Below are 17,144 nucleotides of genomic sequence, written 5' to 3'. Positions count from 1 at the left end.
AGCGGGGAACTCGACAGTCTTGACAGAAGCTTGAAATATACACGTCAAGACTAGAACAAGGTGATCACCAAACGCTTTCAGTACTGCCGAAGGAATGCCGTCAGGGCGGCACGAAAATGAAGATTTTAATTGTTTTAGAGCTTTCGAAACCAGACTTTCGGAAACCAACACTTCTGAGTATTTATAGTAACCTAGAGACAGTTGAGGGGGGAAAGCCGCACTTTTTTTCCGTAAGTGGAACGGAATTGTTGAGCAAAGGTATTAGCAACGTCCGAGATGCTCTCTCTTCGTTCGTCGAAGAGGTTAATGTTTCCAGGGGAATTTTTTGAGGTTTGTGAACGGATGTGGCCCCAGAAAGGTTTGGCATTGCGGGTTGCATCAGCCTTCACCGCGACAATGTAACACGACCTATCACGCTTAACCAGACAAATTTACAAAGAGATCTGAGCTGGCAAAACTCATTCTGCCACCTTTGTTGCCCCGTTTTCTTAGCTTGCTTGTTGTTTTCAGAGTGTTAAGAAGCTTGCGGGTGGCGTTGATGAGCGCCCTCAGCACTGAAATGACTTGCATATCTTCTTTCTTCGAAAGGCATTGGGAGTCTGATGAGGCTTAGCATCCTCCCGTCGTGTCTCCGCAGGTGACAGAGACAGCAGCCTGGGCCAATCCTCCACCCGTGGGGACGACTTTCCGGTTTTGTTGGCTTTCCCAGTTGAAGCTGTGGCCAAGCAGCTAGTTGGCTCCGCTGGTGGTGGCGATGCAGGTGGAGGTAGCGACTGGGGTGGTGGCGGAGGCAGCACTTGTGACACTGGGGGATCCTCCCGTGAGAGGTCGTGGCCGTCCTTTGTCCCGGCAGCGCTCGATGACCTACGCCGCCGTGATTGCCTGCGTCGTCGCACTTTTGCTGATGCGTCTTTATGTGACGAATGGTCTTTTACCATTTGCTTCAGAACCTTCTGTTCCTCTTTTAGGCGAGGGCAGGTCTCTGAGGAGGCATCGTGTGCCCCTTGACAGTTGGCGTATTTAAGGATATCTACGGTGCAAGCTTTGGCATCGTGAGGCCCTGAACATTTGGAGGATAGAGTGGCGCGCCCACAAACGCTGCTTACATGGCCGATCTTCAGGCATTTGTGGCACTGTAATGGTTTTGGCACGAAAGGTCGAACTGCGGGCCGAAAGTGGCCAACTTTCACGTGTGCCGGTATGCGGTCACCTTGAAAAACAAGCTCAACGCAGCGTGATTTTCCCAGGCGAGTGACCTGCTTGATGGTCGTGCCCTCCGTCGCCGGTTTGATGAGAATCGGTAAGTCGGCATCTGGAATGGAGACGTCGACATCATAGACGACGTCCACAGAAGCGCCCTGGCCTGCAGATATGTAGGCTCGAACTTTCATTTCTCCCACCACCGTCAGTTGATGTAACGTTTCAACTGCAGCTGAATGCTCGACGTCTATGGCCAAAATATTCTTTCGTGTGTTTATTCTGACCTCCTTAATTTTCCCCGGAAGAATAGCTTCCAAGGAAACAGAAATCGCTTGCCGATTGAGCATCCTGAGGTTGTCGTTCGGGGACTCGGGCACGAACAAAAAGGTATGAACAGGGGGCCTTGCCGGGGTAGTTACTGTCGATGCGCTCGACGTGGAGGACGCTCCAGTCGACCGCGAAGCCGCTGCCCGCAGCCTTCTTTTCGCATTCTTCCGGAGAACCAACTCGAAGTCGTCGTCAGTGCTGTCATCACTGGGTGCAGAAAACAGCTCGGTGTCCTCGGAGCCCGCCTCACTCGGGAGGCAGATTCGCTTCCTTGGCGTGGCACTATCCGACGGCGGGTTACCTGGCGGAGTGTCCGCGGGCTCCACTTCCATCATTTCCGCTACAAGGGAGCGGCGTCCCGGCCAGATTAACGCTAAAAAACGCGAAAAGTTAGAATACTGACAGAGTAGCGATCCGCTGAAAAGCACTTCGTCGTCGTCGTGCGCTGTGGAAGTTCTGGACGCCTTGGATCCCCTACTAGCTAGCCTCAAGTGACATTACGGCCCACGTATCTTTATACTTTTGACAGAAAATACGTGGAGCTTCCATTTTTCAGTGGAATTCCAGAAGCCTGAAACCTCGAATTTCTGATTTTCGGCAGTTTGTGCTTACAAGCGTCTTTCTGATTGTTTTGATATGTAAAAAAAACCTACCCACTCCAATTAGACTGTCCGGCTATCAAAGCATCGAAACCTCTACCTGTGGTAAACGCAGTAAAGTAATGGTATTCGTCTGCCGCGAGCTCACCTATTAAGTGCACTCATTACGGCCGCATGACACCAACCAATATGTGTGCCTAACTGTAAAGAAACAGAAGCTGTCCTTCACGCTTCTTGGTGCGTACATTTCCCCATCAGCTGATATTGACGGCTAGAGATTATAGTATATCTTCAGAACAACACCCGGCCCTTGGATCATCACAGGAGACTTTAATGCCCACCACCCACTCTGGGGAAGCTCCAAGCTCCACAGGGGCCGAAGAATCGCATTGTTGGCGTCTAAATATGGCCTTTGCATACTGAATGATGGCAGCCCTACATTTCTCCGTGGCCCATCGTACGAAAGCTCTCTCGATCTTACCTTGACTTCGACGCGTTTGGCTGGCCTTCTACGCTGGTTTACTGATATTGACACTAACGGCAGTGACCATATTCCGGCATACGTCAAGATCATGTGGTTCCATCACACTTTCTCGCCCACTGTGACCCCTTGTATATTGACTGGCCGAAATTCAAATCCCTGATGGAGGACGCCTGCCGAGATGGGCTTTCAACAGGCTTAGAGGTTGCTATCAGTAATTCAACACAATCATCCAGGAGATATACCTCGTTACCTTCAAGAGTCACGGATTTTGACATCGAACTTGAACGCCTGCGCGCAATTAGACGGCGCGCCGAGCGACGGTACAGGCGTACAAAATCCGTGCACGGCTTAATTAAGGGCTGCCAAACGCACACAGAAGAAAATACAGCGGTGCATTGCACAGCTTCAGGCACACAGGTGGAAATCGTTTTGTGAGTCGCTCGACCCTCGGAAGCCTCTGTCCTTTATATGGTGAATACGTGGACTGGCAACGCCTGTGCAGCAGCGATGCCCGTACAAGTCATTGGCACTCCATGAAAACATTCGGGAGTTGCAAGTCGCGGAGGATTTCTGCGTGAGGGTTGCTGCTACAACCGATAACGTTGGATCTGCGAGAAACAGCCAAGCCCATAATTCCCGTGATGAACGTATGGACGTTCTCTTTTCAATGGAAGAATCAAAGGGTAGCCCTAGCATCCTGCAGACGTCGTTCTTTGGACGTGTCGTCCACAGCGTGTCGTACACACGTGTCATCCACAGCGACGTAGAAAGGGGCATAAGAGTCATGCCTCGTCTTCAAACGTTTGCACACTACCGGGGCGCCCCCCACGCCGGAGAGGTTCGGGAAAACTTGAGCTGAAGTTTTAGACGGGACAATTTTAGTGACAAACACAGCTTTTTAGAGCCTGCGATGGCTGACAGCCACCAGTCCAGATCCCTCACAACAACAACAACAATAGTAGTAATAATAATAATAATAATAATAATAATAATAATAATAATAATAATAATAATAATAATAATAATAATAATAATAATAATAATAATAATAATATAATCAATAAATCAATGTTTAATAGTGTGCCCAGGAACACCCGGGGGCCTTTGTGCTGGCGCACGAGAAAAAAAAATGAAACAGGTGACGAAAGATGTGCACATCTCACACACACAAAAGAGAGAATATAATTTCTCACGCTGAACAAAATTACACGATTTGACGCACACACACACATACATATATATACAAATTCTAGTGCCTAGAGCAATAGGGCAATGCATGCGAATTGTTGCTGCGCATGCACACATACTGGAAAGGGAAATATGCAGATGGAATAGTGTAAGCCGTATAAAAACGGAGTGATCTTAGATGGCTTCCACTCGGTATAAACAGCATAAAAGGGGTGTATACATTAAAAGATAAGAGAAAATAAAAAAAAGCAAAAAGAAAGAAGGACACACATTTGCGTTGCTAGCGCTTCACGCCGAAATAACAGCCTAACACTTAGTCGTACATCATGAGAACAAGAATAAAAAAGCCTGAAGTTATGAAATGACAAGCTCACAGACATGCTTGCGAAAGAGAGTCGGGGAATTATTAAATATATCAAGTATTAAGAGTACCGGCTGTACGAACACTGCATTTTGAACAAAGGGCATAAGCCCCACAGACAGTTCGAATAATGAAAAAGGTCGTGTTTCCTGGTCATTTCCTGCGGCACGTAGAGTGGAACATGTAGCAGCACTGCACAAGACACTGAGCCGTGAATAATTTTGAAGAGGTAAAGAAGATCTGCCTTATTCAGCCTGAAGATTAATCGGGGTAGCGTCCATGCAGAAGATAATCCAGAGTTATTATTACCGGTGAAGCGATGGTTAAAGATTGATATAAACTTATTTTGGACCCTGTAAATGAGCATACAGTTTGTTTTACACGTGCTGTTCCAAACAACACAAGCATACTCAAGCTGCGGGCGACAAATATTAGTCTAGAGCTTGAGAAGAGAATTCGGTTCTTTGAACTCCTTCGATATCCGGCACACAACACCAAGAGATCAAAGATCCCTGCGAGTAATTAACCGAATATGTGATGAGAAGCTCAGTTTGCTGTCAAAATTGACACCGAGGTAGTTAACCTCTGCCACACGAGGTGGCACTTCAACATTAATGTCATAGGGGAACAAATGTCAGTTTTTCTTGTGTATGTCATTACCTTAGTTTTAGATGTATTAATAAGGTGTTTGTTGCAGGCGCACCATTGCGAAAATGACAATATTGCTCTCTGGAGAGCAGAACAGCTTGCAGTGTTCGAAGTGGATTTAAATATTTTGACGTCGTCAGCATATAAGAGAAAATTGAAATCCTTAAACACCGGCGAAAGATCATTTATAAAGATTGAAAAGAGAAGTGCCCGAGTACAGAGCCCTGAGGGACACCACTGGTGGCCTCGTAGCAAAGTGAGGACTGCCCATTTACACTAACAAAACATGACCTTTCACCTAAATAATTGCATAGAAGGCAGGTGAGGGATGGGTGTATATCGAGTTGAGACAGTTAGTTAAATAACAGATCGTCACAGACGGCATCAAAAGCCTTACTTAAATGAAAGTAAACCACATCAAGTTGGCCTCTCCCCTGCACAGCTGCCGAGGCGTGCAGCATGAAATTGACAAGATTGGAGGTGGTCGATCGCCCACTTAAAAAGCCATGTTGCTGAGGTATCAATATGTGTTTTCTACTGAACGTGAGTAGCATATGCAATACTGTCTCAAAGAGCTTGGAAGCAGCGCATAGAATAGAGATTGGCCGGTAGATCGTGGGGTCAAATTTTGACCCTGACTTAAAAACTGGAGCAACTCGCGCAGTCTTCCAACGAGAGCGAAATCGGCCAGTTTTGAGGGACGTTTGAAATATGCACGTCAACACAGGTATAAGATCACCAACTTGAAGCCTTAAGTGCTTCTGAGGGAATTCCGTCAGTGCCGCACGAAAGTGACGCCTTCATTCGCTTTAGAGCTTTCGAGACAAGACTTTCTGAGATTACCATTTCTGAGCATTTAGTATAGTGTTCCGGAGATACCTGAGGGGGACCAGCTACATTCTTGCCGTATGCGGAACTGAATTGTTCCGCAAAGGCATTAGAAACGTCATATATGTTATCTCCCTTATCATCGAGGAGGTTAATATTTCCTGAAGAATTCTTAGATGTTTGTGAACGGACGTGGCCCCAGAAAGCTTTAGCGTCCCTTTTTGCGACAGCTTCAACTGCGGAAATGTAATTAGACCTATCACGTTTAAGCAGATATTTACAGTGAGACCTTAGTTGACGAAACTCACTGTTCCACTTTTCCTGCCCCGTATTCTTAGCCTCTCTGTGAGCTCGATCTTTCCTTCCAAGGGCTGTTTTTAGTTCGACTGAAAACCAATATGGAAAATTGCATGTCTTTTCTGTTACTTTAGGCACAAATCTGCTGAATCTCTCGTGTATAACATCAGTGAAAACACCAGCCTGCTCGTCAGCGTCATTGAGGTTTGCCACTGGCGACCAGTCAGTGTCACTGAGAAAATGAAATAAGCCAATGTAGTCCCCATGAGCGAAGCTGTAACCCCTGTTTAGTGGTTTCCGAACCAGAGGACTGTGATGAAGGAGATATACGTTACACATACAAATTACTAGAGGAGGATGAAAAAATCAGTCTTTACCAGTTCGGCGGCTTCTAAGTTAGTCCGACACAAGTCTAAAACATTCCCAGATGAATTCCTAATGAAGTTACACTGCTGTAATGAGGTAAAGGAAACAAAATCGAGTATGTTGTCACACTTCTGAAGTATGGGAAGGTACGACTGGTTAATAATAATAATAATAATAATAATAATAATAATAATAATAATAATAATAATAATAATAATAATAATAATAATAATAATAATAATAATAATAATAATAATAATAATAATAATAATAATAATAATAATCAATCAATCAATCATGTTTATTTACGTGCCCAGGAACAGCCAGAGGCCTGAGTGCTGGCACACGGATAGTTACATAAAAACAAAATACAAGAAACATATTGCAAGAAACAAACGAGCGACAAGAATCAGACAAATTGAAGTAGTGAAAATGACAGAAATAAAGCACAGGCGGAGCCTCGGTACAGGTAAAAAGATAAAAAAAGAAGATACCTTTGTTGCTATTATTAATAATGCTAATAATAATGCTAATACTAATAATAATAATAATCAATTAATCAATAAATCAATCCACCAATCAACCTTTATTTTCGGTGCCCAGGAACAACCCTAAGGTCTTGGTGCTGGCACACCATATACAACACATTATTAAAAGAAACGTAAGACCCGCCGCGGTGGCTCAGTGGCTAAGGCGTTGCGCTGCTGAGCACGAGGTCGCGGGTTCGATTCCCGGCCGCGGCGGCCGCTTTTCTGATGGAGGCGAAAAGCAAAAACGCCCGTGTGTACGAGATGTCGGCGCACGTTAAAGATCCCCAGGTGGTCAAAATTATTCCGGAGCCCTCCACTACGGCGCGCCTCATCGCCTGCGTTGCGTCGGCGCGTTAAACCTTACAATCAATCAAAATAAACGTAAGACAGCACGGCACAACACACAAAATCCCCGATATGACAGAAGAGTAAAAAAAAAAAAAAAAACAGCGTTGCAAGCTATGGCACTCGGCCAGCGGAACTTTCAAGGCACTTGAGAAAAGGAAATATACAACAAAATACACAGTGCACATGATAGAGACAGAGTGTACATATAAAACGAGAGTTTTGATTTTTGAAAAGTTACACTGCAATAAAGTATTACCCTAAAACGAGCGATGCCTTTGCAATGTCCCATCTTGTCGAGACACACAGCAAACATAGCAACAAGTTTGACAGAACAATAGCGAAAAAAACAATGGCAGGAGTATAGACATAAATGATCAGACCAACAAATCGCAGAGATAATAAAAATGATGAATGAAACAACCAATTAATTGTTTATTAGTGTGTCCAGGAACGATGTGCTCGTGCGGAAAGAAAAGTGCATATCTCAGAGAAATGTAGAAAATAGCATTGTATAGAGTGAACGAGAATGAGACACTTTGATATACACACACGCCGACACACGCACATGACCCGAGCACATATGCAAACAAGCATTGCAATCACTGCATAGCAATAAGACACTGCTGACTGCTATGGAGACTACAAGTGTAATACAACAAGGCATGATTAAAACTCTGTACACTGAAACATGTAAACCGGAAAAAGATATTAGCTAAGGATCACGCCACAATGAAGCCATAAAACTTAGATACACAAGAGAATATCGAAACAATTAGCATACATACATAGTTAACCAACCCCGGCAGGATAAAGTGGGTGAATGGACGTTACATACTAGGGCAAGCAAACTACTCCTGGTTTGTCAAGCCACGCAGTTTCTTACAAAAAGCTGGAAAGGGACGATGGAATACGTCCAAACTTTCTGCGTGCATATTGTATAGGTGCTGAATGCGTCCCACGGGACTTTTGACACGGGCAGAGACATGAAACAGTCTAGGTGCCCTAGTGTTGCCTGTCGGGGTTCTCAAATTTATGGCACCCAACAACTCTGTACAATCAAAGAGGCTGTGGACCAGTTTGTACAAGAATAAAAGGTCAGCCTTGGCCCTCCGACTGTGTAATGGGTCTAAGCTGGCATCATCAACACCAGGATCATCTTTAGCCTTCGCAGTAGCGTACCTATGCTTTAGTATTGAGAGAAATTTAGTTTGCACCCTCTCAATGGCCGCCGCGTTGGACCGGCACGTTGCATTCCAGACCACGGATGCGTAATCCAATAGAGGGCGACACATAGAGGTATAGAGCTGAAGAAATGTGTCGGATAGTTAAATTATCTGGAGACACGACATGTTGCACCTAGTGTTCGCAAAGCACGACGGGTAATCTCATTAGTATGGGCTGTAAATGTGAGCTTAGAGTCAAACAAAACTCCCAAGTCTCTGATTTGGCATACCCGATTCAGATCTTCTTCTCTTATGTGATAGGTGAAATTGATATCATCTGTTTTACGGGTATACGACACCACTATGGTTTTTGCACTGTTGAGTATCCACTTATTTCTGTTGCACCAGTCCGAAAACGCGGCGATATCACATTGCAGTTGTGCATAGTCTGAGATGTTGCCAATCACTTTGAATGTTTTTATATCGTCTGCGTATAGCAAGAACGATGAGTACTGAATTGCTGTCGAAACATCGTTGACAAACAGTGAAAACAAAAGAGGACCAAGGACAGAGCCCTGAGGCACCCCGCTGGTGGCTGAGTACGTTCCGGAGTGTTGCCCGTTACATTGAAAGTAGCAGTGACGACTGGTAAGTTAGTCACGAACGTGGTCACGAAGCAGATCAAGCAACGGATCAGGAATGTCAAGGTGGGAGAGTTTTCTACACAACAATGAATGGGAAACCACATCGAACGCCTTGCTAAGGTCACAGTATACCACGTGAAGTTTGCCTCGGTCTTTCACTGCCTTTGACGCATGTTCCATAAAAGAAACTAAGTTTGTAGTGGTCGAGCGGCCACGTATAAAACCATGTTGATTTGGAATAATTTCATGTCTTACTCTGGATGTAATGAGGGAATGAATTACAGATTCAAAAATTTTAGAAGCACTGCACAGGAGGGAAATCGGTCTATAATTTTTTGCATCTGTTTTTGACCCGGATTTGTGTACAGGTACGACTTTAGCAATTTTCCAGCAGTTAGGAAACGTTCCAGTACTAATACAGTTGTTAAACACGCATACAAGCACTGGAGCAAGGATAGGACTGAAAGCCTTGAGTAGAGCCATGGGAATGCCATCTGGGCCACACGCTAGTGAGGGCTTCGCGTCCCGTAGGCTTTTCATCACGCTTTCCTCACCTACAAATGCCGTGCTCGGTGCCATACCGCAACAATTGGAGATGGGAGCTGACGGAACGTCGCAGGTATCCCTATACACCGTTTTAAACTGCTGAGCGAACGCGGCAGGGACGTCATCGATGATTACTCCATCGGAGTTAAGAAGATTAATGCATTCAGTGTTATGCTGGGGTGATCTACTGCGGACATATTTCCAGAAATCTTTGGGGTTCCTTTTAAGATTGCTTTCTATGGACGTAATGTATGCAGCCCGATCACGATCATACAGTTTTTTACAGAGTGACCGGTATTCTTTAAACTCTAACTTCCATTTTGTCTCCCCACTCTTTTGAGCTTTCCTGTGGGCACGCTCTTTGCCTTTTAGTGCCGACCGGAGTTCACTCGAGAACCAGAAAGGATACTTCGAAGATTTAGATTTCTTTAGTGGTATATATCTGCGCATACCTTCTTGAAGTACTTTGGTTAATTCGCTGGCCTGAAAATTTGGGTCATTTGACGCGAGGATTGCCAACCAATCAAAATTCGACAACTACTGGTAAAAACTAATGTAGTCACCTGCAGCAAAATTATAGCGGGGGAGTTCGGAAACACGTGGCTTGGCCTTTTGCACATCACTTTGAATAGGTAGTACTATAGGTAAGGGTGGATGGTAATTGTCCGGGGTAACCAAACCAGTAGGGCTTATGTTGACACTGATGTTTTCGATGTTTGAAAAACAAAGGTCAAGTAAGCTCCCAGCAGAGTTCACAACGTGGTTGCACTGTTCAAGACCAGTAAATGAAATACAGTCCAGTAAGACTGAGGCCTTTTGAAGAACGTAGGTATTGTAATGAGAAATACTAAGGTCACCCCATTTTATTCCCGGCGAGTTAAAGTCACCGGGAATCATGATACGGTGTCTAGGATGAGAGGAAATTACATTTTCTATCGATGTCAAACAAGTTTGAAAAGAAACCGGAGCTATGTTAGGAGCTAAGTAAAATGCACCAAGCAGGACGCGTTCGCCACCGATGCAACACAAGTCAACCCAGACAGACTCATCCTCTGTCACCAGGTCTGCCCGCCTCACGCATCTCAATGAGCTATTGACGGCTATCAAAGCTCCCCCTTCCGTGCGTGTGGCACGGTCACTGCGGAACACGTTGTAATAAGGCGGAAAATAATTTTTAGACGAGATACTGGTAAGAACCAGGTCTCCGTAAGAACAACCACAGAAAAAATTGAGGAAGATACATTACAAAAAAACTCGTTAGCTTTAGTTCTTAGACCACGGACATTTTGATACAAAACGTTAAGGGACCTATTCATGAGTGACCTGTTTATTTTCTAACTCTGATGCGTGCAGGTGACGATCATGAAGAATTCCCTGAAAAGGTTTAAAGAGGCAGTTTGTCGGCCATAGGCCCGGGTCCTGCAGCTTCTGAAAAGTTTCGTCGTCAACTGCAACATAAAATGAGGCATAGGATTCGTACTTGGTTTTCAGCCGTTTGCACACCAACGGTGCGATCGCGACGCTAGAAACATATGCCGACACCTGGGAAGACAATGTTCAGGAGCCAGCTTTGTCACGAACAGCGCCTTCGATCGCCGATGTTGACTGGCGACCGACAACGTTGTACTTGTTGCCAGTCCAAAGCACGCAGGTGATCGTTCCTTCGTTGGACGGCGAGAGCCTGTTGCCTGTAGAAGTGGTGGGCTCTCACCAGTGGTGGACGATTGCGAAGGCGTGTCCGAGGCAGCAGTATAATAATAATAATAATAATAATAATAATAATAATAATACTCAACCTTTATTTTCGGTGTCCAGGAACAACTCTAGGGTATTGGTACTGGTACACCATTTACGAAACATTCATAAAAACAAACTAAAATAATGACGACACAACACACAAAACCATATGTATGACAGAAACAATAAAGTAAAAATTGTTACAAAAATCTTAGAAAGCAAAACAGCAAAAAAAAACAGGAAGCCTAGTGTTGCAAGCCATGACACTCGGCCAGCGAAACGTTCAAGGCAGGTGAAAAATAGGAAATATACAAGCAAATACTCAATGAACATGACAGAGGTAGATAGATAGATACATGGATAGATAGATAGACAGAAAGAGATCAATCAATCAATCAATCAATCAATCAATCAATCAATCAATCAATCAATCAATCAATCAATCAATCAATCAATCAATCAATTAATCAATCAATCTTTATTAAAGTGCCCAGGAACAGCCGAAGACTGAGTGCTGGAGCACTGATAGGAGGAAAAAAAGGCCGCATTGAAATACACCAGGGGCTGTCACATAAACAGCCAGTGAAAAAGGTGGGTGAGTGAAGAAACATAAAAAACTCAAAATACTACAGAGAGTAAAATTAAAAGTGGTATCCAACCTACATTACACGACTAACAGAGACTGTAAATTATGGTACATTGCAAAAACGCATCGTACAAGAACCATAGCAATAGGATGAAGCATCAATTACACAAAAAGGTATGAAACAAAACAAAGGAAATATGTATAACTATTCACAGAAGATGACAAGTTATAGAAACATTTGCTACTGTGGCCTGCCTGGGCCCCTTAAAAATATGTATGAAGAGTTTACTACAGAAGTGTGTCAGCGTACATACAACAATTACGCCCGGAGCATCAAAATCATACACGAAGAAATAAGAACAAACTCTGTGAAAACAACGCACACATGAGGAAAATAACTGAAGAACACGAGCACTGTCGAAATGAAGTTAGCGCGCCACGGCTAACCGCCCTGCCAAAAAACCCCGAAGGGGACGGCGAAAAATATCGAGTTCCCCGGAGTGAATGTTATATAGGCGTTGCAGTCTATCAAGAGGAGAACATCTGCTAAGTTGTGCAGCTGTGTGGAAAGGGTGGTTAAGCCTTGTTACTTTTTTCGGAACACCAAAACCGATTGATGCAAGCAGTTCCGGGCATGAAATTGTACCATGAAGCAGTTTGTATAAGAAAAGAATGCCTGAGCGGGTTCACCGGTAACTTAGAGACAGTTATCGGGAGTGGCTCAGAGGGAAAACGATGCATAAATATTGATGAAAATTTGATCTGTACACGCTCTACACGTGGACAATTAGATATGCAGGTTCCATTCCGAATGACAGAGGCATATTCAAGTTGAGGAATACAAAGTGCCATGAAAAGTTTTAGGAACTAATGAGGAGACTGGAAGTCTCGTGAAAACCTGCATACAGAACCAAGCGAGCGGAGCGCCCGCCGAGTCAGTTGAGTGACATGAGGCGAGAAAGTTAAGGCGCTGTCGAATAGCAGTCCGAGGTCTTTAATCTCGTCGACTCTAGACAGAAAACCGTCATCAATACTGGAGCGAAAGAAAAGGGGGTTTGTTTTTCGGGTATAAGACATGACCTTTGTTTTCGCAGGATTAAGATTTAGTCTGTTATCTGAGCACCATTTGGCAAAGGAGAATATATCTTTCTGCAGGGCAAAGCAGTCATCGATGGGCTTTATACGTCTGAATATTTTGATGTAGTCAGCGTAGAGAAGAAAATAAGACTTTTTAATTGCGGCTGATACATCGTTTACAAAAATGGAGAACAAGAGAGGGCCCAACACGGAGCCTTGGGGCACACCTCTTGTTGATCTATACATAGAGGACGTCTGCCTATTAACGCTAACGAAACTGAACCGATTGCCTAGATAGCTACCCAGCAATGCCACGACTGGTGTATCGATGCCAGACTGCAAAAGCTTATCAAGCAACAACACGTGGCAGAAAACATCAAATGCTTTGCTCAGGTCACAGTAGACAACGTCCAACTAGCCTAGATCAGAAAGTGTAGCGGAGGCCTGCTCCATGAAGCAGGCGAGATTAGTTGTTGTCGACCTTCCTGACATAAAACCATGCTGTTTACTTCCAAGAAACTGCTGTACAGAACTTGACAATACCTTGTGCAGTGCTGTCTCAAAAAGCTTGGAGGCAGCACAAAGGAAAGAAACTGCTTATACTTTTTTGCATCAGATTTGGTGCCTGAATTGAAAATGGGGCGCACTTGGGAAATTTTCCACTTACTAGGAAACATGTTTGTTTTTAGATAGTGATTGAATATCGCAGTTAAAACAGGAACAAAAATGCTGGTGAATGTTTTTAAAATAGCAGGGGGTATTCCGTCAGGGCCACACGACAGCGATGGTTTCATGCGCCTTAGAGTCTGAAGCACCAGCTGCTCGTCCATTTGTACTGAACTAGAACCCTGTACATTATTCAACATTACGTTCATTTCACTGTCATCGCGCTGGCCATATGTAGTATTAAATTGCTGCGCAAAATGGTTGGCTACATCACGAACTTCTTCCCCAGAGGAATCAACAAGACGGATTTGCTCATGTGAGTTATTGTTACGGGATCGAATATATCTCCAGAATGTTGCAGGCTGGGAATCAACGCTGCTATCCACAGACTCGAGACAAGAGCGCTGGCCCCGCTCAAAAAGACTTTTACACGTTTTACGGTAAGAGCGAAAGTCCTGTTTCCGTTTATCAAGCCTGGTTTTCTTATATTTTCTATGGCAGCGGTGTTTTAACTTAAGGGTGGTACGAAGTTCATTACAGAACCAAAAGGGGTTCTGTAATGAACTTCGTTCACTGAATGAAATTCATTAAATTGAAGCTAATTGAATCAATTGAACTTCAGAAGTACAGCTAGTTAACTGGTACAGCTAGATACAGAAGTACAGCTAGTTAACTGGGAAGTATGTTCAATCGCAGTTTTGTACACTCTTTGGAGTACGGGTTCTGCTCTCAGCTTCGCTGGAAATCCTTTTTCACAAAGGGCAAGGGGACTGATTTTTTTTTTTCGCTTAACCTCGCGCCGTGGATTGCCTCTGACGGAGTATTTTTTTGTGTTTTTTTGTGTTTTTTTCTCAAGGGGCCACTTGAGGCTTTCGCCTTAAAGTATGTAATCAGTACGTGCTTCTGACGCTCCCTTATTGGTTAGCAGCTTGGGGTATTGAGATGCCCTTTTAAAGCAACTTAAGCGGCATCAAGTGAAAGTTATAGGAGAATAAATGGAAGAACGGGTGAGGTAGAAGCAAGGTCAAACGAGTACGCAACACATTCACGCTACAGATGCTGTCACTCGGACTTCAGAAAGAATTGCAGTTTTTCTGGACCTGTTTCTGGAATGCCGGCAACAGGTTGATCCCGCGATCAACTGCGAATGTGGATGGTAGGTTTGTGCGCTTCATAAATTGCGGAAAGGAGAGTTCATGTCTATTGTGGGGGTTTGATTAATTTCATTGTCTCTCGAGGCTGAAGTGAACAAACGTTGATAGGCACCTGTGTAGCGACTCCCATTTAAGCCCCTACAGTTAACCACTCTTCCGTAGCTGCCTCATTCAGGTCAAGTAAAGCATTGAAGCAGGATGGAGAGTTGGAAAAGTTGGTAATACGACGTGGTTATTTGGAAACAGCGCGTTAAAACAGGACCACGAGAAAAAGAACCAGACAGGACGAGCGTCAGCGCTCGTCCTGTCAACCAGTGCTCTACTGGTGCATCGCGCTCGTTGATATACGAGAGAAGCTTAGATGAGGGGATGATACTCGGGAGCAGTGTTGCGGAATGGGCATCTCCATTCCATTCCAATTCAATTCCGGGGAATTAGCACTTGCCGTGATTTCATTCCTTTCAATTCCTCGGAATTACAGACTTTAGCCCATTCCCATTCCGGGAATGGACAGGCAGTGCAATTCCATTTCTTTAATTCCTCAACTGCGTCAGGCACTCTATCGAGCTATCGAGGAACGCAACGTGAATCTGGCGTTATCATACGCGTTGAAAACTGCAAAAGTATGCAAAATGTGTCACTTGTCACCGATTTGGGAGATGGTAGCAGCTTGGTTACATATCTCAAGCAGAAAAACTACCCTTCTAAGGCAAACATTTACCATCCGTTCCCAACGAAAGTAGAGAAAAGTGCAAAAGCTAAAAGTTCGTCCATATTTCGGTGAAAGTGCATCCAACCGATCGCCAAACATTCAAACTCCCAAATCGCAAGCGAACAATGAACTCATGAGACGATTTCTCGCGCACAAGTAACGCATCTACGATGTAAATGTACACGGTTACGTGGCTTATGAGATCAAGAGATACTATTGCACTCCACGTGCGTGAAGTCTTTTTTAGAGCTGTGCTTGTTTCACGATTTTAAAGGAACCTTTCTGACACAATGGAAGCCCGGTTTCAGAAAGACAGAGAGAGAGAGAGAGAGAGAGAGAGAGAGAGAGAGAGAGAGAGAGAGAGAGAGGAAGACTCCATTTGTGGTCCCTGGTTTCCCGCACGCGCCGTGTGTTTATGTTACCAGAGCATTTCGATAGAGCAACTGGTATAGATGGAAATGTATTAGTTTTTTTGACAGAACGCCATCGGTCCCATTAAGAAAGCTGTCGCGCTAAAGACGGACTGTGTCACACTGCCCCTTTTTGCATTACAAGTAGCTGGATCCCGCTACTCATTTTTGTGTTCGCATGTTTTAACGGTTTGTTGCTGCACGACGCGAGGTGAAGCAGATATTACGTTGATGTCCGTTTTGTTGCAGTCTGTGGCGTGCTGTCTTGCGATCTGCTTTGGGTACAGTCATATACCAGCGGAATTATAAAGTATGCTGTGGATAACTCCCAAGCATGTCGCGCGGAGATTTCTCACATGTACAGGCATTCTAAATGCTTACTTGAATAATTTCAACTGAATTTACAGCGTTGAGCACTAATGCTACTGTACGAACACGAGAGACGGGAAGGCAGCGTCAAGGAACACCGTTAACAGTTTTGCATTCACAATAGGAAAGTCGCCACCCTGGCACTACCTCAGCCCAATCCGTTCAATACACGGCATTATTTATGACCGCCTCATTTAAAGTGACAGAGCCATATCGTGACGAGAGCCCTGGCAAAATTAAGAAGTATGGTCAGGCAGTTTGTTTCCGTGATCGCGCGACGAATATGCACGAGGACCTGATCAAAATTTTGAAATGAGGCCTCCCTACCTGAATAGTGGTGATGCTCCAACTATCACGCCGACGATTAAGGCTTCAGTAATCAGGTACGTGTGTACCCCGGGCGCAAAGACTACGTCAACAATAACACAGCAACCAAACCACGAGCCAGTTTGGAACAACTGGAGGAGGTGGGCGCACTTTCGCGTCGAAGCAAAGCACGGTGTCGCACTGCTGAGAGCTGTCAAAGCACTCGCAAACAAGGGCGCTGCTGGAGCCGGAACTGTTAGAAACAAATGCCCTTTGGCAGCCGTGTCTTCTGCATTGTCGTTTTTAATCTAATGCAATCGTATATCCCAGCTGCCCACTACCGTACCAGAGTGTGGAGGTAGAAAGCTCAGTTACATATCCGAAGCTCGCCGGGCACGCAGGCCCTCACCCACAATTTTCTTTTTGCTGCCTCGATTTTGATTTGTTGCTGGAGCTGCGGGGCCCAGCTCCTACAGACGGACAGAGGGTCCACAGGTTGGCGCCATATTCACGGGAGATGCCTACCAGGTCGGCTTACAGCTACAACGCTATTCAGTGTGCGCCGGGCACGAAGGGTGGGAGGAGAACGCCAAGGAGA

This window comes from Haemaphysalis longicornis, unplaced genomic scaffold, assembly GCF_048455015.1.
Source record: "Haemaphysalis longicornis isolate Haplotype H1 unplaced genomic scaffold, Haemaphysalis longicornis Haplotype H1 scaffold_1, whole genome shotgun sequence".
Lineage (NCBI taxonomy): Eukaryota > Metazoa > Arthropoda > Arachnida > Ixodida > Ixodidae > Haemaphysalis > Haemaphysalis longicornis.
The sequence above is the reverse complement of the archived record's forward strand: the minus strand, read 5'-3'. Positions refer to the sequence as shown.